Source organism: Ascaphus truei, chromosome 8 (assembly GCF_040206685.1).
Source record: "Ascaphus truei isolate aAscTru1 chromosome 8, aAscTru1.hap1, whole genome shotgun sequence".
Lineage (NCBI taxonomy): Eukaryota > Metazoa > Chordata > Amphibia > Anura > Ascaphidae > Ascaphus > Ascaphus truei.
Genome location: NC_134490.1, coordinates 55866615 through 55890106, shown reverse-complemented (window position 1 = coordinate 55890106; position 23492 = coordinate 55866615). Strand labels below are relative to the sequence as shown.

Genomic DNA, 23492 nt, shown 5'->3' with positions numbered 1-23492 from the left:
AATCCTATATGTTTCCTTAAATAAATCTGTTCTGTAGAATTAGATTGCACGGTCTCCTTTTTAATTTCTAATGCCATTTTTAATGATTTTTAAATGTACTTATCATCCTTTGGTTGCTACAGCAACCATTTAGAAAGTCATATCCACTTCCTCTTTTGAAACAGGCTCTGACAAACACCTTTTTGAGATTTGCCCTTTATAAACAAAGTATCACGAACAGATCTGTAGTTGTGTTCCAAACAGCAGACTGTCTATTACTCTGAAAGCTGTAACAATATGTTACACTTAGTAATATAATGTTACATATAAACTGCAGCATTACACAGTGTGAATCACAGAGTCAGAAAGCGGCCATTTTGTTAGGCACACAATCAGGATTTTTACAGATGTATAACAGGAGCACCAAACAAATACCAGCTTAGATAAGAATGTAGAATCAAACATTGTCACATGCTTTACATATACAAATAAGAAAATAAAAAAAGGGGGGAATTGAGTATTGCTGCTTTAAGAAATGTATTAATTAAGAGTGTATTTTTGTTCTTCAAGCCATGCGTTGCAATATCGTCTGGCACTGAAAGGGTCTTCCCCTGACCATCACACCATGAGCCAACATGTTATTATTTATCTGTAATGTGCCAACATATTCCGCAGCGCAGTACAATCCCCAGTGAGAGGAGTCTAGAACTGGGGTACTCAACTCCAGTCCTCAAGACCCCCAACAGGTCAGGTTTTAAGGATAGCCCAGCTTCAGCACAGGTGTCTCAATCAGTCCCAGCTTCAGCCCAGGTGGCTCAATCAATCCCTGTTTCAGCACAGGTGGCTTCTTTGCTGAAGCTGGGATATCCTTTAAACCTGACCCGCTGGGGGATCTTGAGGACCCCCTGGTCTAGAATATGGGAGAAGCGGAGAAAGGAGAAAGCACCTTCCCTTCACTAAAAAAACCTGATGTTTTAAAAATAATAATAATAATAATAAATAATAACAACAACAACAACAATAAGACTATAGCTAATCACCGCCATGGTAATTGCATTTGCAATCACGAACGCTGAAGTAACATTATCGATTTTCTGCTAAAAACCTTTTTAGCAAACAAGCAGCGCATCTATTCATTAGAGCTGAGTGCCGCCAGTTATGTGTCAGCTTTGGGGGTGTCATTAAGGGGAATTACACTGATGAGGTCTCTAATTATTTTCTCCTGGATACCAATGTCTTGTTTGTATTTTCCACGCTGCGGCTCAGTCGGCAGATAGGATGGGGCGGCAGCCGGTGGAATTGTTTTCACTTTTATAGTTATTTTGCTTCCTCTGCGGCTTTTTTTTTTTTTTTTTTTTAACCCCTTTGCTGCCAGTGAGACCTGCATTACCTTCAACGTCACAGCTGATCAAACGAGACCTGCAGATGCTCATCCGTGGATGAGATGAAAAACGTAACAGAAAAAGCACGCGTAAATAAAACCTGTGTACATGTGTGTATTCTTCAGGCAGTACGCTTTTTCCATATTCACATTCTTATGCGTTGTATCAGTCCATGTTAAAGCTGCAGTGCCGTATTTTTTTTATTTTTTTTTTATGTACCTTGAAGGTTACCCGTGGTACCCCGATCTTTTGGACACCCTCACCCCCGGGTCACGAGGTACTTTTAACATGCATGAAAAAGTACAAACGTGTGCGCGGGGTCCAGCAACAGAAAGTTGCGACATCATCTTCCAAAGCGCGTTGGGGTTTTCTATTTCTTATTGCGCAGGGATCATGTAACGGCCGCTATTCCAAGCTCCCACACCCTGCGGGCCAATAGGAAGCCGTGATGTAATCCAGCGGGGGCTTTAAACATTGCCACCCCCTACTTGACACCCTCTACAAGTCAATTTGTCGTTTTGTTCTCCAATGCAACTACAACACACATCACTGCGAAATGCTCAAAGAACTAGATTGGTCATCACTAGAGTCTAGGCGCAAAGTTCACCTTTCCTGTCTTGCCTTTAAATTCTTTATGGGCAAGCTACCCAGCTACCTGAACAAGCTCCTCACCCCTACCACATACAGCACCTATCACCTGAGATCAGACTCCAAAAGACTATTCATGGTCCCAAGGCTCAACAAAGTATCCGGACGTTCCTCCTTCTCTTACCGTGCACCCCAAAACTGGAACAACCTACCAGAGTTTCTCACATCCACCACCAGTTTAAGTTCTTTCAAATCTAAGGCTGTCTCACATTTTAATCTGGTCTGTAACTGTTTCATTCGCCCATAACATATATTTTCTTTAACTGTGCATGCAATGTCTTGTATATAATGAATACCCTGTTCATTTATGTAACTGTATTTGTAACCATGTATTATTTGTCTTAACTCTGTGCCCAGGACATACTTGAAAATGAGAGGTAACTCTCAATGTATTACTTCCTGGTAAAATATTTTATAAATAAATAAATAAGTATCTCAGGAAGCAGGGGGTACCTGAAGCTGAAATTAATGGGGTTCATCTTTAGAGAACCCTTGTTTCAAACTTCTGTTCCAAAATAATCAATAAAAAAAAGCGCATGAATTGGTCCTTTTTTAAGCCTTCTGTGCCCTAGTACACAGACCTGTCCTCTAGGGAGGGAAATACTGGCTTAATATAACCACAGATGTGTCAAATGGGGCATCTTATTAATAATAATAATAACTTTATTCCATATAGCGCGTTTCTATCAATGGGTGACAAAGCGCGTCACAATTACAGCACAGTGCGCAGCACATAGGAATTTTTTGTTTTACAGACACAGGTGAAGAATTTTAAAATTTGGGGTAAGCTTAGAAGACAATTTGAAGGAAAAAAATTAGCCGTTTTCTTTAATGATAATGTTAGTAAATACCCCACACAGATACTATTCATTCACCAGGCCTGTCCGGTTAGTTAGTTATTGTATGGTAACAAAGAGACAAATACCCTATCTGATCATCTGGCCTTTATCAGACAGACGCCAGCAATTTCTTAACTTCCACTAAGCTCTGCAGGGCTGCTGGCAGGGCAGGGGTTAAAGAGATCACATGAGGTTGCAGAGGTCAAGGGATGAAATTGACAATGAAGTAACAGATATGCCTCTGCCCTCCTCCCCAAAGCCAGAAAAGGATCCCCTCCAGCCCCTTCCAAAACACGTAACCCGACTCTCAAAGGGCCAAAGACATTTTGTTACATTAGTTCTGCTCAGCTGACCATGAATGGGAAATACAGGAAGAATTCACTGATTCCTCTCTGCCTGTAGGGTGAGAGCTGAATATCACACAGCACATGGGGAAAGCCTGCACTACCCGGCCCTGCACACCCTGCACTACTCTGCCCTGCACTACTCTGCCCTGCACTACTCTGCCCTGCACTACCCGGCCCTGCACTACCCGGCCCTGCACACCCTGCACTACTCTGCCCTGCACTACCCGGCCCTGCACTACTCTGCCCTGCACTACTCTGCCCTGCACTACCCGGCCCTGCACTACCCGGCCCTGCACACCCTGCACTACTCTGCCCTGCACTACCCGGCCCTGCACTACTCTGCCCTGCACTACTCTGCCCTGCACTACTCTGCCCTGCACTACTCTGCCCTGCACTACCCGGCCCTGCACTACCCGGCCCTGCACACCCTGCACTACTCTGCCCTGCACTACCCGGCCCTGCACTACCCGGCCCTGCACTACCCGGCCCTGCACACCCTGCACTACTCTGCCCTGCACTACCCGGCCCTGCACACCCTGCACTACCCGGCCCTGCACTACTCTGCCCTGCACTACTCTGCCCTGCACTACCCGGCCCTGCACACCCTGCACTACTCTGCCCTGCACTACCCGGCCCTGCACTACTCTGCCCTGCACTACCCGGCCCTGCACTACTCTGCCCTGCACTACCCGGCCCTGCACTACCCGGCCCTGCACTACCCTGCCATGCACTACCCGGCCTTGCTCTACCCGGCCCTGCACTACCCGGCCCTGCACTACCCGGCCCTGCTCTACCCGGCCCTGCACTACCCGGCCCTGCACTACCCGGCCCTGCACTACCCGGCCCTGCACACCCTGCACTACCCGGCCCTGCACTACTCTGCCCTGCACTACCCGGCCCTGCACTACCCGGCCCTGCACTACCCTGCCATGCACTACCCGGCCTTGCTCTACCCGGCCCTGCACTACCCTGCCATGCACTACCCGGCCCTGCACTACCCGGCCCTGCTCTACCCGGCCCTGCACTACCCGGCCCTGCACTACCCGGCCCTGCACTACCCGGCCCTGCACACCCTGCCACCCTGCCACCCTGCACTACCCTGCCTTGCACTACCCGGCCCTGCACTACCCGGCCCTGCACACCCTGCCACCCTGCCCTGCACTACCCTGCCTTGCACTACCCGGCCCTGCACACCCTGCCACCCTGCCCTGCACTACCCTGCCATGCACTACGCGGCCCTGCTCTACCCGGCCCTGCACTACCCTGCCATGCACTACCCGGCCCTGCACTACCCGGCCCTGCTCTACCCGGCCCTGCACTACCCGGCCCTGCACTACCCGGCCATGCACTACCCGGCCTTGCACTACCCGGCCATGCACTACGCGGCCCTGCTCTACCCGGCCCTGCACTACCCAGCCTTGCACTACCCGGCCCTGCACTACCCGGCCCTGCACTACCCGGCCCTGCACTACCCGGCCCTGCACTACTCTGCCCTGCACTACCCGGCCCTGCACTACCCGGCCCTGCACTACCCGGCCCTGCACTACTCTGCCCTGCACTACCCGGCCCTGCACTACCCGGCCCTGCACTACCCGGCCCTGCTCTACCCGGCCCTGCACTACCCTGCCATGCACTACCCGGCCCTTCACTACCCGGCCATGCACTACCCGGCACTGCACTACCCGGCCCTGCACTACCCGGCCCTGCACTACCCTGCCCTGCACTACTCTGCCCTGCACTACCCGGCCCTGCACTACCCGGCCCTGCACTACTCTGCCCTGCACTACCCGGCCCTGCACTACCCGGCCCTGCACTACCCGGCCCTGCTCTACCCGGCCCTGCACTACCCGGCCCTGCACTACCCGGCCCTGCACTACCCGGCCCTGCACTACCCGGCCCTGCACTACCCGGCCCTGCACTACCCGGCCCTGCTCTACCCGGCCCTGCACTACCCGGCCCTGCACTACCCGGCCCTGCACTACCCGGCCCTGCACTACTCGGCCCTGCACTACCCGGCCCTGCACTACCCGGCCCTGCACTACCCGGCCCTGCACTACCCGGCCCTGCTCTACCCGGCCCTGCACTACTCTGCCCTGCTCTACCCGGCCATGCACTACCCGGCCCTGCTCTACCCGGCCCTGCACTACCCGGCCCTGCTCTACCCGGCCCTGCACTACCCTGCCATGCACTACCCGGCCCTGCACTACCCGGCCATGCACTACCCGGCCCTTCACTACCCGGCCCTGCACTACCCGGCCCTGCACTACCCGGCCCTGCACTACTCTGCCCTGCACTACTCTGCCCTGCACTACCCGGCCCTGCACTACCCGGCCATGCACTACCCGGCCATGCACTACCCGGCCATGCACTACCCGGCCCTTCACTACCCGGCCATGCACTACCCTGCCATGCACTACCCGGCCCTGCACTACCCGGCCCTGCACTACCCTGCCCTGCACTACCCGGCCCTGCACTACCCGGCCCTGCACTACCCTGCCCTGCACTACCCGGCCATGCACTACTCTGCCCTGCACTACCCGGCCCTGCTCTACCCGGCCCTGCACTACCCTGCCCTGCACTACCCGGCCCTGCTCTACCCGGCCATGCTCTACCCGGCCCTGCACTACCCGGCCATGCACTACCCTGCCCTGCACTACCCGGCCCTGCACTACCCTGCCCTGCACTACCCGGCCCTGCTCTACCCGGCCCCGCACTACCCGGCCCCGCACTACCCGGCCATGCACTACCCGGCCCTGCACTACCCTGCCCTGCTCTACCCGGCCCTGCTCTACCCGGCCCTGCACTACCCGGCCCTGCACTACCCGGCCCTGCACTACCCGGCCATGCACTACCCGGCCATGCACTACCCGGCCTTGCACTACCCGGCCTTGCACTACCCGGCCCTCCACACTTACATCGTAACCTGACAGTGGTGCTGTGAGATGTTATTATACAGAAGGAATCTCCAAGCAACGCCAAAACTTTATTTCAACGACAAACCTAAACTTCCACTTCTGCACGTTCTAATGACAGGAGCACTTAAGAGCACATTCAAGTCTTAGACAGATCCCCCACCTCAAACCTGCCTTACCTCATAATCAAACCACACAAGCCCGCCCCTCCCCACTTCCCAAGTGAGTAGGACCTTTCATTCTACTGGATACAGATCCAATATGGTGGTCTTTCTCCCTCCTAATAGAGGCGAATGAGAATTGTAATCCTAATAGAGGTATATTAGTATTTTATCTGGTAGTGTTAGGACTTGCGAACGGGTGTCTGCCTTGTCGTGGCTCACAGGCTTACAACGCTTTGGCCAAAGGGTTAAACTAAATGACCCTTTTTCAAGAGAATATCTAAGTATTTTACTGTGTATTTTTGTCATATTGGAGGTAGCATTGGGCTTTTCTGTCGTTTGTTACCTCATAATCACACAGTGCTTCCACTGCAACATGGACTGTTTGCCTGTTACTCAAAGTGGTGGCTCTGTACTTGGAGCTCACCGCATGGTTCTATGTACTCAAAATGGCGTTCCCGCTGGATTACCGGGACCGCATGGGCTGGTTGCAGAGTTGCAAGCCCTTTCTGCAAACCAAGTTGCAAGCTATTGGCGGCAAAGCTAAGCCCCGCCCATCACTGTGACTGGCTCAGCCGGAGCCAAGTCACGCCTTGATCTGTCATGCCCCTGCTCTATGTTCCACCTAGGGGAGGAGCCGACCACAACCTGCCCCACCTCAGCTCTACGGAGCTGAGTTAGAGAACAGATCCACAGTACAACTGTCTACTACTACTTCATATTGCTGCTTTAAAAATATCTGGCAAAAGTAAGAATTCCACCTGAGGCCTGGACATCCTAAAATACACTTTGTATGGACCAAGTCGATGGGCGAGTGTTTAAGAAACCCGACCTCAAGTTTTATAAATAGGGAACTTAATGTTCTTCATGTTGGGAGAATATTGTTTGTTTCATCGCTGTAAACAGTGGATGACCCTGTAGTAATGTCTGCTATCCTCTGACAATGGTTAATGTCTATGACATCTGATATGTAACCTTGTGTTGTATTTCAGGCTCCAGATTGATGGATGGTGCCCCAAATTGGTTCACAGTGAGGACATGGGATTTTTCACTTAGGGGGAGAGTGTAGCCATGGCTGGTTCTGGCTATCCTTCTGCCCCTCCCTGTCATGTAAGTCCTGATAGCTGCAGGCTGTGGCAGGCTATCATCTTGGCTTTTTCCCACCCCCAGGCACCCTCCTTGAGTGACTGGGATGGAGGTGGAATTTGGTCTGTGTGCAGCCAATCTGGGTGCAGACCTTGTGCCCTCCCCCTCTGTGCTACGAAGGAAGCATGCCAAATTGTAGTCAGTCCAAGTCTCTCCCTCAAGGGAGTGAGACATGCCCCCAGCCCCCTCAGGGGGCCTGAAGAGAATAACAAGCAGGCTTGGGAGGCCTCAATTCTGGGAAGAGACCAGGCACCATCCAGAGGTCTGGGACCTGTGCTAGAATATAATGTATTCGCTGTAATACCACCTGCAGTGGATGATATCTGCAATAAAGAGTATCCTGTTTCATATACCCCTGCCTGAGTCTACAGTCTATTGGGTAGGGATATGAATGATGACTTTCACTGTGGAGACAGTATCCAGCTACGCTGGAACCTGCTGTGAATGGAGGTGTTGCACCAGACAAAGAAGAACACAGCTTGAAGACATCCAAAAGCCTGTCCTGTTTCCCCATTCCATCGCGGACCCTCAGCATCTCCTGGAACCTAACAGGTGTGAAGCACCACACCACCGGTAGCACTGGCCAGATCTCCCAGGAGGGGAGGGGGGGGAGCAGCGCTGCATGCAAATGATAACTCAGAGTGTGTTCAACTTGCCTCTTATCCACTTTGAAGTGGATCCATTGAAACGTAAGGCTCCTCTCTTCTTTTTAAAGATAAGCTATATCCAGCGGCGCATTTCCAAATTTGCCGCCCCATGGCACTAGCCTGTGTCTGCCACCTCCTTGGTGCCGCCCTCCTGCCCCTTTGGAATCCCGGCGTCAAATGATGCCGCGACACGCGTTGCCATGGAAACATGACGTCATTTGATGTCGCTTTGCCATGGCAACGAGACGCCATGGCAACGTCATGGTGGGGGCGTCCGCAGCGTCATTTGACACCGGGATTCCAAAGGAGCAGAAGGGCGGCAGAAAGGAGGCGGCCAAAACTGCCAAGTAGCTTCCCATTAGTTCCGATAGGCCTGACAACGCGGCAAAATTATTGCCACCCCCAAAATTTTGCCGCCTCAGGCCCGTAACGGGAAATCTGACACTGGCTATATCGTCAGGTTGCTTTGCAATGAGCCAACCAGAAATCCTAATAAGCAGGTCTGCACCCTCGTTCAAATGAATTCCTTATTTGTGCACAGTACATCTGCTTTTTAATGGCACTCTCTCCACTGCCGTCATCACTTTGAATCTCCACCTCTGCAGTGCCTCAGTGCTTTCACCGCACCTGGGGCATTTCAAGAGAAGAATGTGTTCAAAATGTGTTCACCCTCCATGCCAGCACTGTGTAAATCAGGAGGCAAGGAGTTAACAAATGGGTTCCAGATAGCAGCATCAATCTGAGTGATTGAGAGAGAGAGGGTAATTACTGCATTAAGTGATTACTTCATAAAACAGCCACGCTTTACCAATTAGCCACAGAAAGGGTGGGAGTAAGGGAGGCTGCCTTTTATTTTTTTTAATCAGTGACGGGGGTATCTCTGCCCGCTTTTTATTCCGGTGTCAGAGCAGCTATACAGAAATCTCTTTTCCATAGAAGGACTCTCAGAGCGCTTTTTAAACTACAGAGGTATAGAAGGGCCTTATAGACCAAGCCTTATCTTTGGGAGCTTTTTGTCTGTGATGCTTTAAGAGGGATAGCCCCACTGCTCTTCAGGCCCAAGAGGACAGAAGAGAGAGCAGATGCTTCTTAAAAACAGAGGAAGTAAAAGGGGGGGGGGGGTAAGAACACCCCCTCCTCGCTGCAGCTCTTGTGTGTGAATAGGGGCAGGTGGATTGCACTGGCTGGGACTCCATAGAAAAGGTGATACTGAACACATTGGGACCAAGTGCCTCTGACTCTCCCCGGCCACAATGGAGAAGTTTAGCTGCGTTTGTCCAAGGGCCCTCACCACTTCAATGCTAAACAAGAGGGATCGTAATTGGGAAAAACAGCTGCTTCAAATATTAAACTCGGAGTGTCCCCCTCCCACTCAATTTGCCACTCTATTCAACCATTAATTTTCTGTAATGCCGCCGGGGGGTGGGGGGAGGAGTACTTGGCAGAGAGGGGATGTTTTGGCTGGTGCTCGGTGCTTTGTCAGATTGGTTGACCCAATACAGCTACAACTCCACTGCCCTCATTAACCTCTTCGCTGTGGTCAATATGCAACATATTTGTGTGTGGTCGTCTTCCAGGGGTGGCCAACTCCAGCCCTCAAGGGCCACCAACAGGTCAGGCTTTAAGGACACCCTTGCTTCAGCACAGGTGACTTCAATTGAGCCACCTGTGCTGAAGCAGGGACATCTAGAAAACCTTACCTGTTGGTGGCCCTTGGGGACGGGAGTTGGCCACCCCTGTCTTATTCAATCTGTCTATTCCATAGAACCCTTTTAACGTTTTCTAGGGGCCAGCAACTCCTTGCTGTGTTTTGCTGTTGGTGTGATAACCCTGTTGGACTTTGCGGTGGTATGAGAGCCTTTGACAATTCCTTATCACAATACTGACCATCTATCGGGGAGACTCTCTGAACATAGCCTCAAACTGTGTCGCTTTTCATCTATCTACTACCTGATAGAATATCTCTCAATCTTTTGGAAGTAAGTAAACGATGGAGATATAACTAAAAAGAGATGTTACCTGTTGGCCATTGCGCTTGTGAGAACGAGATGCTGGGCTGGACCTTAGGGCAGTGAAATGGTTAAAGAAAAGTACAATGTATAGAAGAAACAAACCATTGGAATGAAAAAAAAACCTGACAATAATGGTTTGTTGCACTATTTTGGGCCATAGGCAGTTGCTTTAGTTCATGCCTAGGACCCCTGCATGGGACTCTCATAGCCCTGAGCTCTGCTAATTGGTTTCTAATGTAACTACAATTCATCTACAGAATGTTTTCTCACTCTGAGCTTTCTTTAAAAGCCTCCCCCGGGCTGTGTGAAGATGAGAGTAGTGTATGAGCACATCTGACAGGCTCCCACCACTTCTGTCCTGTATGATCCATGGCTCAGAGCTAGCAAGCTGCAGGGTTCAGCAGGTAATGGGAGAGAAACATGATATCAGAGGGTAGTTTCGGGGAATCACAGTGGGTACTACACTGGATTGACTCCTGTACTTAAGCCTATCCCTCACTATGCTGGAGTTACCTGGTCTCTTTCTACTAAGATTCACAAATAGCAAGCTCTCCATACAATAATATGATTTATAAAGCAATATGTTATGTTGGTTCTCTTGGGCCCAAGGACTCAGTCCAGGGAATATGTGACGACAAAAAGAGAAAATCGCACAAATAGTTTAATATGTTCATACAAATGACCCTCTCTTTGTGGGAGTTTGAACTCACACTCTGAATATCTTGAGTTTTAAGCTTATATCACAGATATTGTGTGATCTCCGCTGTCCTTTCCTTATCGAATAACTGGGTTAGCCAGTTATTGGATAAGAAAATTACCCCCCCCTGCCCTATAGTGGAGATCACATAATATCTGTGATATAAGCATAAAACTCAAGATATTCAGAGTGTGAGTTCAAACTCTATAGCACCCACAAAGAGAGGGTAATTTGTATGAACATATTACACTATTTCTGGTATTTTGTCGTTGTGTCTTATTCCCTGGACCGAGTCCTTGGGCCCAAGAGAACCAATGCAATATATTGACATTTTGGGGGTTTTGAGAGAACCCTTATTTGTTTGTTTGTTTTTTTAGGCTCCAAGTTATTATTTCCACTTAGAGCCACTTTGGGTCATCATACCAACCTTATCATTTATCACTGTGTATTCACTATAACAGTTCATTTTGTAGCGCTTTTTTGTATGACATTTCTTCCAATTATTTATAAGGCATCTGCATATACTGTGGAATAGGGGAGAATAACAATACCATATAGCATATATAGCCAATACAATTATACCTGTCCCAAGAATCTCGAGCTAGGAGAAGGTGGGCCAACAAGAGCGAACCCATCGGAACGCCAAACAAGAAATGCATTGCAGTGAATGCGTTAAACAGGATTTTAGACTGTCTGTAATAACCTATATTAGGGGTGGCCGACTCCAGTCCTCAAGGGTCACCGACAGGTCAGGGTTTAAGGATATCCCTGCGTCAGCACAGGTGGCTCAATCTCCTTAAAACCTGCCCTGTTGGTGGCCCTTGAGGACTGGAGTTGGCCTCTCCAGACCTAAATCACCCACAACCTCTTCTGCCTGATACCATATCCTGAGCTTTTTCCCCTCTCTCCTTCTCCTCTCACTGTGTCTGGCACTTTAGAGAGGGGTCACAGCTAATATATTTAGGAAACTGACCCTGTAGTGATCAGCTCTTTGTGTGTATTTGGGGAGGTATTAACCCTGTAACCTGCTGAGTGAAAGCTATCCCCGAGGTTATGTTATCACTATCACCTGTCAACAAATTAGTGGGTGACATTTGTGAAAGGGATTCGTCTTTTTAAAGCACCGCGGGTGTCAGATGTGTCACCTACGGGTCTGACCGTGGTGTAAAGTAACTCATCCTATTAATTACAAGATGATTAGGCCAAGCCATCTAACGCTGTTCCCAGGGCCTCCACGGGCAAAGGATCCAGCGCCTGGAAATCTGTAAGGTTTTACTTTACCAGATCTTGTTTAAGTGGCAGCCTTATTAACCTCTTTATTCCTGCCAATTGGCCTAAAGGGCTTCAAGGGAGTTATGTTATCTGCCGATAACTGAACTAACATACCAAAAATGCTTATATTTTGAATGTTCGCGCTTTTGAGCACTGATCTGCTTATTTATTATGCCACGTGTTTAATGCAGAAGCCAGAATTGGATGGCACTGAATACCACCAATTTTCCATTGTTTGCAAACTTACAATTACAAACCTGTTGGCCTCTAGCTTACACATTTTGGAGATCTGTTCCAGAGAAGCATGTTTATCACCGTAATACTATTATTAATTGCAAAGTGACCAGTGGCTTTACCTGCTTAGGTTAGTCATACTGTTTCTGAATGTATTGATGTTGTCTTTAATAATGGTTATAAACAGTGCTGCACAATGGCAACATTTAATGTAAAGGGCATTGTACAATATCCTTCAAAACCTGGCACATGAAAAGGAATTATTCTTTAGTCCCTGTAGTGACCTACAGAAACACCCCAGCACGCACAATGGACATTTTACAGGTAGAATATTTTCATTTACTAAAAGGAGTGCAGATACATTTCCTTTATGGTAAATCCATTCTGCAAATCCAAAAAAAATGTTTCTTTGGGGGGGAGAGGTTGTAAATGCCACCTGATTAGCTGAAGGTCACAAGCTTCCACCAGCATGTACAAGGCATATAAAACACACAGTCCCTGCCAAATAGTACAGTGGAATAGTATGCAATATAGGAGATAAAATAGGGTGTAAGTCTAGTGGGACTAAAACAGTGATTGTTTTTTAGTGTGTGTGTGTGTGTGTGTGTGTGTGTGTGTGTATATGTATTGTTTCGTTATTTCGGCTGTGTACCAAAATAAATTCAAGTTACCGTTAAATAACAAATATGGGCTTAAAGTGCAGTCTATCAGCTTTAATTTGAGGGTATTCACATCCAAATTGGAGGAAGGGTTTAGGAATTACATCTCTTTAATATGTAGCCCCTTCTTTTTCAAGGGACCAAAAGTAATTGGACAATTGACTAAAAAGCTGTTTCATGGACAGGTGTGGGCTATTCCTTCGTTATTTCATCATCAATTAAGCAGGTAAAAGGTCTGGAGTTGATTCCAGGTGTGGCTTTCGCATTTGGAAGCTGTTGCTGTGAATCCACAACATGCGGTCAAAGGAGCTCTCAATGCAAGTGAAACAGGGCATCCTTAGGCTGCAAAAAAAAAGAAAATCCAGGAGAGAGATAGCAGGAACATTAGGAGTGGCCAAATCAACAGTTTTGTACATTGAGAGAAAAAAAGAACGCACTGGTGAGCTCTGCAACACAAAAAGGCCTGGATGTCCACGGAAGACAACAGTGGTGGATGATCGTAGAATCCTTTCCATGGTAAAGAAAAACCCCTTCACAACATCCAGCAAGTGAAGAACACTCTCCATGAGGTAGGCATATCATTATCCAAGTCTACCATAAAGAGAAGACTTCACGAGAGCAAATACTGAGGGGTCACCACAAGGTGCAAACCATTCATAAGCCTCAAGAATAGAAAGGTCCAGAATAGAAAGCCAGTCCAATTCTGGAACAGCATTCTTTGGACCGATGAATCCAAGATCAACCTGTACCAGAATGATGTGAAGAAAACAGTATGGAGAAGGTTTGGAATGGCTCATGATCCGAAGCATACCACATCATTTGTAAAACACGGTGGAGGCAGTGTGATGGCATGGGCATGCATGGCTTACAATGGCAGTGGGTCACTAGTGTTTATTGATGATGTGACATATTGTCTGCTCAGATTCAGCCAAATTCAGCGAAGTTGATTGGACGGCGCTTCACTTTACAGATGGACACTGACCCAAAACATACTGCGAAAGCAACCCAGGAGTTTTTTAAGGCAAAGAAGTGGAATTCTCTGCAATGGCCGAGTCAATCACCTGATCCCAACCTGTAAGGAATCCACACCTCAGTTTACTGCTTACCTTGCCTCACAGACCTGTGCAGTCCTTGAACACTCCCTCTGGTATCTACTGCAGCTGTGCAAGCTATCACTGCAACCTAGCCTTGTACTCACTCATTGGAGCAGTGCCTTCACACCCTCCTCCGGGGATTGGCCCGCTGGCCTTTAAGTACTGCATCCCCACAATCCTTCTCTGCTGAGCATAGTCCTTCCTGGATGTCACTGAGTGTTCTGCCACAAGCCCCAGGCTTGTTATCTCGTTACTACTCTGTTTTGTCCTAGTTCCTGTCTCCTGTGCTGAAGCGGAGTACTCTCCTTGTTTGACTTCAGCTCCGTTTCCTGAGACCGGCTGCTAGTCTCACGCAGTGGTCAGTTCCTGTCTCCTGTGCTGAAGCGGAGGTTTCCCCAGTGTTGTCTTCAGCTCCCTGGTTCCTGGGGCCTGCTGCTCATTCTCTATTGCAGAGGTCGTGTCCTGGTTCCTGCGCTGAAGTGGAGGATTCTCCAGCCCGCTCAGGACTCTTGTGCTGAAGCACTGATCTACCACTGCTGCCAGGCAGTGTGCCACTCCGGTCTACCTATCACTTCCTGAGACCAGTACCATGGGCCATGGTCGCCGCATGCGCAGAGTCCACTCCCGCGCTCATGCTCCTGAGCTGAAGCGGGGAACTCCTGACTACCTGTTGCCGAACTCCTGCTTGAACAACGTTTACCTGGATGTCTCCAGTCCTGACCCTGGCTTGTCCACTGACAATGCTGCCTTCTCCAGTCCTTACCCTGCTACGTACGACTACGAAATGCGCAATCCGGATCAGCCTGAGCGGTCTAAGGTCGGTGCTTTTACAACCCCACCTCAGCCACGCGGTCCGACCCAGGTTTGTGGCGAGCACTACTGTGGCACAACCCGATCGAGCATGCATTTCACTTGCTGAAGACATAACTTAAGGCAGAAAGACCCACGAACAAACAACAACTGAAGACAGCTGCAGTAAAGGCCTGGCAAAGCATCAGAAAGGAGGAAACCCAGCGTTTGGTGATGTCCATGCGTTCCAGACTTCAAGCAGTCATTGCCTGCAAAGGATTCTCGACAAAGTATTAAAAATTAACATTTTATTTATGATTGTGTTAATTTGTCCAATTACATTTGAGCCTCTGAAATAAGGGACTGTGCATGAAAATGGTTGCAATTCTTAAATGTTTCATACGATATTTTTGTTCAACCCCTTGAATTAAAGCTGAAAGTCTGCACTTCTATTGCATCCTGGTTGTTTCATTTCAAATCCATTGTGGTGGCGTACAGAGCCAAAATTATGAAAATTGTCAGTGTCCAATTATTTCCGGACCTAACTGTGTGTGTGATTATATATATATATATATATATATATATATATATATATATATATATATATATATATATATATATATATAAATATATGCGTGTGTGTATGTATGTATGTATGTATGTATGTATGTATGTATATATATATATATATATATATAATAAAAAATAAATAGACATCTATTTATTTTTTTATTATTGAAGCTCGGCTAACACGGTACTGATACCTCTGCATCAAAATATATATATATATATATATATATATATATATATATATATATATATATATATATATATATATATATTTTTTTTTTTTTTTTTTTTTTTCCATGCAACGACAAACATGCGGGTTTCATTCAAATGATAGTGTTTGATATATGGTACGGTGCTGTGCCGTGGGGCTTTAGTTCAGGCTCTGCTTGTTAGGGTTGGGACTGACTTCTGCTTTCTTTAACATGTCTTGGGACTGGAGACAGGCATCTCTAGGTAATGATGTTAAGAGAGAGACACCACCCCATCTAATAACTCCGGAGGACTGGGAGTCAGAGACACAGATGAATGCAGCAGATTTCCTTCATGATAAATGTGTGGCGGGAGTTAGGTCTGACAGCGAATCCTTCAGAAATATACGTCTCATATACTAGCACTCTGTGTCATCACAGGCAGGTGCCTTATCTGAGCAGGCTATATTATTACACGTAGAACAGGCCTCTACATGGCGGAAAGACTAAATGGCACTGCACATAGTTGGGGTACGGAGTAGGCATTTGGCACACATGTAGGTTTGTCGATAGAGGTTATCCTAAGGGCTTATTAACCAAAGAACTAACAAGAGTGAGACTTATGAATCGCGACACACTACTTGTTCCTAGCAATAAGGAGAAGCAAACAATAGATAATCAAATGATTGATGTAGCATTTATTACAAACTTTAATTCAGCAAATAAGAATATAGAAAATATAATCTCAAAATATTGGAGTATTCTCTGTAACGATCCGATTTTGGGGACCAAACTTGTTAAGAAACTGCGTTTTATTTATAGAAAAGCAAAAAATCTAAAAAATATTTTGGCACCTAGTGATATTGGACAAGAGCTAGATCAAACTACAAACAAAGGGTGGTTAACTTCTAAACCAGTAGGTAATTATGCCTGCGGTAGATGTTCGATATGTAGATTCCTTCATTCTGATAAAAAAACATATTGTTTCCAATGTTACTAAAGAAGTCTTCGTAATTGAAGATTTTATTTTATGTACTTCATCCCACATAGTGTGTCTTCTTGAATGCTCCTGCGGCTTTCAATATGTCGGTAGGACCAAAACGCATATTGAAGGTACGTATACAAGAGCATATCCGCAATATTAAAGGTGGTTTTACCAAACATAGTGTCTCTCGACATTTCTCCCAATTTCATAATAAAGACCCTTCATTCCTCACCTTTAAAGGTATTCAACATATCCCATGTCACAGACGTGGGGGCGATTAGGGTTAAAACCCTCTCTACCCAAGAATCCTTCTGGATACATAGATTAGATACTATGTCTCCAAAGGGGTTAAATGAGGATATCGATGTGTGGGCCCTTTATTGAATTTTGCTATGTACTGTCCCTAATTATGATCTCTATATCGTTTCAGATTTAAACTGTTTTTATTTATTGCATTAGGTCTATGCTTTGTCAAGATATTGTACTAATGAATTTTATTGTTGATGTATAAACCTTATGTATTTGAATATATTTGCCTTTGTGAGTAATATACATTTTAATTAATGATTATGTTTCACCTGATGTGACTGCCCCGGTTGCGCGTGTGATTGGTCATGTCTGTTTTTTCCTGTGACCAATGCACGAGCTCCGCAGGGTATTTAACATCCGGTGTACTATTGAGTGACTATCCCTGAGGAAGTAGCCGTGTTGCTACGAAACGCGTAGGACTGTCATTCTTTTACCTATCATTCTTAGCCTGTGATCCTCCGGTGAGATCTTCGTGTATCTCTACACTGAGCCTGATGCCCTATACACACGACGCTCTGTGGAGGAGATTGCGCGATTAACAGTGATGTCACGGACTGGTGCACTGTATGTCCAACCTCTGCCGGAGTCCTGCACAGTGCTGTGGTCTATAGATTATTACTTTACACAGACATTTCCAGCTAGCCTGCATGAGCTGGTGGCTAAAATATCGCAAGAACTTTCAATCCACTACCTTCCAACGTACACTCAATCTGTATGACTCTATTCTGATGGGGGAGGCGCCAACCTAAAGACGGATTTCTGGTGCCAGGATTGAGAGAAGCTGCTGCCTCTGATGAGCTGTGTCGATTCCTTGCTACCGTCACCTCCACTTGCCGACTGGTAACCTCTGTGTAGATCACAGCTACTGCTTTTACCCTACCTATCTAATATACGCAGATTACCTACTTTTTACTGATATAAATTTATTTTTATGTACTTCACTATGTGCGTTTTTGCGCTGTTCTTTTGTTTTTATTTGGCACACATGCAGGGTTGAATTAAGTGTTGTCTTCATTTCGTAGTTTTTCAAGGGCAACTAAAGCAATTCAGTCATAGCTTTATAGCTGGAAAGCAAGACTCTATTGCAGAGTTTATACACCAGATTTAAGATGTAACCTAATCCTAAAGAACACTTATAAGCACATTCACAAGTGTCTGACATGTCTACTAAACCGGTTTCACCTTATAATTCCCCAGCATACAATGCTTCCACCAGTCAGGGATTCTGGGTAACGACATGTAAATTAACACTAATATTGTATCAGTTTTTGTTTCTTGTCCACTTGAACGTGGATACCTTTAAGCTTTTTCCTGCTATTGCACACTACTTTAAAACGAAATCTCAATTCACAGAAGTGCATGGCCAGAAGACGTATTAACAAACAGCTGTTTTGTTCTTCAGATGTATCCATCGTTGTTGGCCTTGCACTGTGAAGCTGGTCATACATGTACATTAACAAATTATTGAGAGTAAAAAACAAAAAGTGATACACGCCATTGTACGGAGTACAGTAATGAGAAAAAACATTTCGGAGCACAAGTCTCAGACAAGTCCCTCAAACCTGCCAAACCCTATAATCACACGGCATATTGTGCTGCCACTGTGCTGTGCTTACCCACATGGGTAATGACATGCAAATGAGCACTAACAGTGTGTCACTTATTTTTCTTTTGCTTCGTATCCATTTTACCGTGGATGTCTTTAAATCTCAGGTTTGACCCCCAGATCCTGTCATCACGAGACTGGACTCCAGCTAGGCTTTTCAAAGTCTCTTATCCACGGAGATACTGGGTTTAGTGCTAGAACACAAGAACTGGACCACAGTCTCAGAATGATATGGAGTCCAGTTGGCAATGCTGCATTGTCATTTTCTCCTAACACAAGTAATATGCATGGGTAACAAAACGCTTATTTTATATTTGTATTAGAAATTAAAAAAAAAAAGAGAAGTCTTACGAGTACTGTATTTGTAAGTCATTTGTTTCTTTAACATGCCCCAGGTATGTGAGCAAAGTTTTACTATATTGTATGTAACATATGTATAAATTGTATTGTATTGTATATATGTGAACATAGTTTTGAGTCCTGTATTTCATTCAGTACAACATAGAGGTGTAAGCACAGCTCACAAACACTGTTTGAATGTTGTTTCTGCATTGAGGAGAGAGCAGTGTACAGAAATTGTTTTCTACTGTGAACCAAAATCTGACAATTAATTTCAGCTGCAGCACCATTAGCAATTCTCAGCCTCTTAATTAGCTAAATGTTTTGGCCTGTCATTTTCCAACATCATTTACCTTCATTAATCATTCAGGAATTGCACTTAATTATTAGTAACACAAACATTATTTCACAGATCCAGCTGAATTAAGTTAGAAATACAGCGTGCTTAGCATTTTAATCGTTAGCACTTCTGCCTCTAAAGCATAGCCAAAAATCTATCAGATATTGATCACGTAATGGCTTTCTTCATTCTCTACAACTACGCTGTACATCAACGGTGGCCAGCTCCAGTCCTCAAGGGCCACCAACAGGTCAGGTTTTCAGGATACCCCTACTTCAGCACAGGTAGCTGTCTTTGATTGAGCCACCTGTGCTGAAGCTGGGATATCCTGAAAACCTGACCTGTTGACGGCCCTTGAGAACTGGAGCTGGCCACCCCTGTTGTACATCACATCAGCCTTTGTGTTTTAACACGTGCACTGTCAGACAGGACAGGGGATACTCTGCAATGTGCTTGGCCCTCTGATGCCTAGATGGTTACATTTGCTGCAACAAAAGGTCGGATTTTGTAGTAATTTCAACATATTGTAACATAACAAAAACCCACCTCCGCATTATTTTAATTTACACTTTTATCAAGCAGTGTAATACATTCTGCAGTGATTCATGCCTTCCTGTGCTCGGCCGCTATCTGAATAATTGAAATAAATGATTGCACATGTAGCATCATTAAATTAGCGTAGCGCAGTACAATGGGGACAGAAGAACATGCATAATATTAACAATAAATGCGTCTTATAGAAGTCAGTAAAGGGGTATTACATGTTCTGTATTAATTAACGTGCTTTCATTCTAACAGATTTTCTGAAACGACTAACATGGAAAGCCACGACAAGCGAGAAAATGATAAGACACGTGATGCAGTCTTCAACTGAGCCACCTGTGCTGAAGCAGGGATATCCTTAAAACCTGTCCTGTTCATGGCCCTTGAAGACTGGAGTAGGCCACCCCTGTGCTAGACCATTTGAACCATATTTTTGGCTCGGCATCTGTATATTTAAAAAATATTTTTTTTTATTTGTTTTGTGTCTTCTTGCGGTGTTTAATAAAATATATCCATGTATTTAAAAACGTGTCTGCTTTTGTCTATATTTTTCAGTTTCTATCCAATCCATCGTAAAGCTGAACATTCACTTTTCTTTAACCATATTTAGTCCTGGTGGTGTGTTACTGATCCAGTCTTGTAATATTGCCTTCTTAGCAGCTAAACAGATGATCGCTAGGAATTTAATAATGGGCTTGTCTATTATTTGATCTGTATCTTCAGTATTTTGGATCATTTTGAAAATAGCCCAGCTAAGGGTAAGCCCAAATTTCAGTTTTATCATCTCAAAGCAGAAGTTACAGACGTCTTTCCAGCAGTTATACATTTTCACACATTCCCAGAAACAGTGCAGCAAGTCTGCAGTCTGGACTGAGCACTTTTTGCACAATCGTGATCTGTTAGTTAGTATACTACTTACTTTAGGAGTGAGATATGTGCTATGCATCATCTTCTATATCATCTCTTCATAGATTGATGCAGGGTTTCATTTTAAGTTTTTTTTTTTTTTTAATAACTTCAATTGTTGTTTTAGGAAGATCTGCTTGCCATTTTTGTAGAAAGAGAAAACCCGGGCGCTACCTCTGTATATGATAAGGGTAGGAGGGAATAAAAGTATGGTAGGAGTTCATAAGGTGTCCCTCTGCTTCTCGGTCTCCTCCCTTGACTCAAAAAAACCCAAAATACGATCTACCCAGGATCCTTAGTTGTACAGGGAAACAAGAAAGGGAAAAAGGGGGAGCACAGGTAGAGGGGTGAAATGGAACGAAATATAGTTCAGGTGTGTTAATCCCTGAAACAATGACGGTGGTGGTGTCAAAGTGTGTATTAACTCTTAACACTTACACGGGCTTGTGCAAATGCTGTCGCATCAAGGTATCTTTCGGTCTTCTCCTCTCTGTCTTGTGTAGTTCTTCTTCTCTCTCCGTCTGTGTACTTCTGCTCCTGGTTCTTTAATGCAGTGTCACCCTCGGAATAAACGAATGAACATAATGAACAGACAAAAATAGTTAAAATGTCTAAAAGAAAGAAACAGGGCTAAAAAGGCTGTATAACACTCACACGGGCACCTGGGAGTGCAGTCTCTGGGGAGGTTTCTTTAAACTTCAGCAAACAGCTTAGCCTCTCAAATAGGGATGAAATCTCTATTAAAACTGAATGGCCAGTGAGAATGGGATAAATCGTTGTAACAGAGTACTAATACTCACACGGCCAAGTGTGAGCCCACACTTGGAATGATATCTTTGTTGCTCCTCCTGCAGTCTTCAAACCATGGTCCAAAGGAAGGAAGAGTGATAAAATCCTGCCCCAGAATGGTAAGGATTGGTCTTCAACAAGGAGTATAGGTCAAGGTCTTTATTAAAACAAAAATAAATAAAAAAAACGGTAAACAAAAGAATGTTGCGAACTATAAGAGTAAGCAGCACCAAAACGGATAAGAAAGCCAGTCTATGCGGAATATAATGCAGGACTCGTGGTGCACCGCAAACTTTCTCCGCGTCCGCATACAGTGCTGTGCTTCCGTTGTCCCACTCCAGACGGTGGCTGTGAAGGTTCAAAATACTGGGGGATTTCGAGCTACGCATTTCGCCCCTTCTTGGGCTTCCTCAGGCTCCGTAGATAGAAAGGATATGGCTCATAGCGACATCTATATATACTTTTATATATACTTTGGCTGGCCAATAGTATATATAGATGTCGCTATGAGCCATATCCTTTCTATTCTTTTGTTTACCGTTTTTTTATTTATTTTTGTTTTAATAAAGACCTTGACCTATACTCCTTGTTGAAGACCAATCCTTACCATTCTGGGGCAGGATTTTATCACTCTTACTTCCTTTGGACCATGGTTTGAAGACTGCAGGAGGAGCAACAAAGATACCATTCCAAGTGTGGGCTCACACTTGGCCGTGTGAGTATTAGTACTCTGTTACAACGATTTATCCCATTCTCACTGTCCATTCAGTTTTAATAGATATTTCATCCCTATTTGAGAGGCTAAGCTGTTTGCTGAAGTTTAAAGAAACCTCCCCAGAGACTGCACTCCCAGGTGCCCGTGTGAGTGTTATACAGCCTTTTTAGCCCTGTTTCTTTCTTTTAGACATTTTAACTATTTTTGTCTGTTCATTATGTTCATTCGTTTATTCCGAGGGTGACACTGCATTAAAGAACCAGGAGCAGAAGTACACAGACGGAGAGAAAAGAAGAACTACACAAGACAGAGAGGAGAAGACCGAAATATACCTTGATGCGACAGCATTTGCACAAGCCCGTGTAAGTGTTAAGAGTTAATACACACTCTGACACCACCACCGTCATTGTTTCAGGGATTAACACACCTGAATTATATTTCGTTCCATTTCACCCCTCTACCTGTGCTCCCCCTTTTTCCTTTTCTTGTTTCCCTGCCATTTTTGTAACCCTTTTATTTTCGTATAATCTAAAATCTTTCCTGGTTGTTATATATTGCAGAAGTCGAAATTCTTATCAATAATGGCAGATGTACCAAGTCATCCAAAGGATTTTCAAAATCTTCCCGAGATCGGCCCACCTCCAGCTCCTGCACATGCCTGGACTGCAGATATGCATACGTATGTATATTCCAGTTTCTATTTTTCCTTAAAATTTTGGAACGAGTGGACACTGATCTAATTTATTCATTTATATATATATTTCACCTTATTTTTCCAAAGATTAAATCCTGAGATGCCAGCTACATGTTGGATGAGTAAATAACCAAGATGACCATATAGGATAAAAGTTAGCTATGGAATCCTGTATCCCAGAAGTACTTTTCTGAAGATTTATTACATCCCATACTGTTCTCCCTATATCAATTAAGGATGCCAGGAAGCAACTACTGGACACCTTGCTGCATTTAGTTGATGTAATATTATTGATTTTTTTTTGTTGGTCACCATTAATCTGATCTCTATTTAAAAGCATAAACCATGGATCAAAGGGCATTGAATTTTGTAATCTCCTTAATTTGCCTATTATTTTACTCCAAATTGTATAACTGGCCACTCCCATAACACGTCTCATTATCCCAATGCCTGTTTTTTTATTTAATATTTAAGAGCATTAATGTGTTTTGGCTAAGGTGTCAGGCAGTGGAAGATCTTCTCCATGGTAAAAACACTGGTCCACGGTGGCTATAAACATAACTTTGCATGTTTTTAGGGGAACAAACTGTTTAGTCGGTAGAAACACTTATACACAAATATAAGAATATTGATACGAATAGTTTAGAGAGAAAAAAACAAATAATAGAATAATAAATGAGCTCTCCCTGG

General features: G+C 45.4%; 1 long non-coding RNA gene across 1 annotated transcript in view; it reads left to right on the top strand.

The window, feature by feature from the left end:
* The window catches only part of LOC142500948 (uncharacterized), a 44476-nt gene extending 21168 nt beyond the window's left edge, over window positions 1–23308 (top strand). Inside the window, exons 2-3 of the long non-coding RNA XR_012803367.1 lie at window positions 22669–22787; window positions 22890–23308. This is a non-coding gene — a long non-coding RNA (uncharacterized LOC142500948). The remainder of the gene's footprint in view (window positions 1–22668; window positions 22788–22889) is intronic.
* Window positions 23309–23492: the final 184 nt, after the last annotated feature.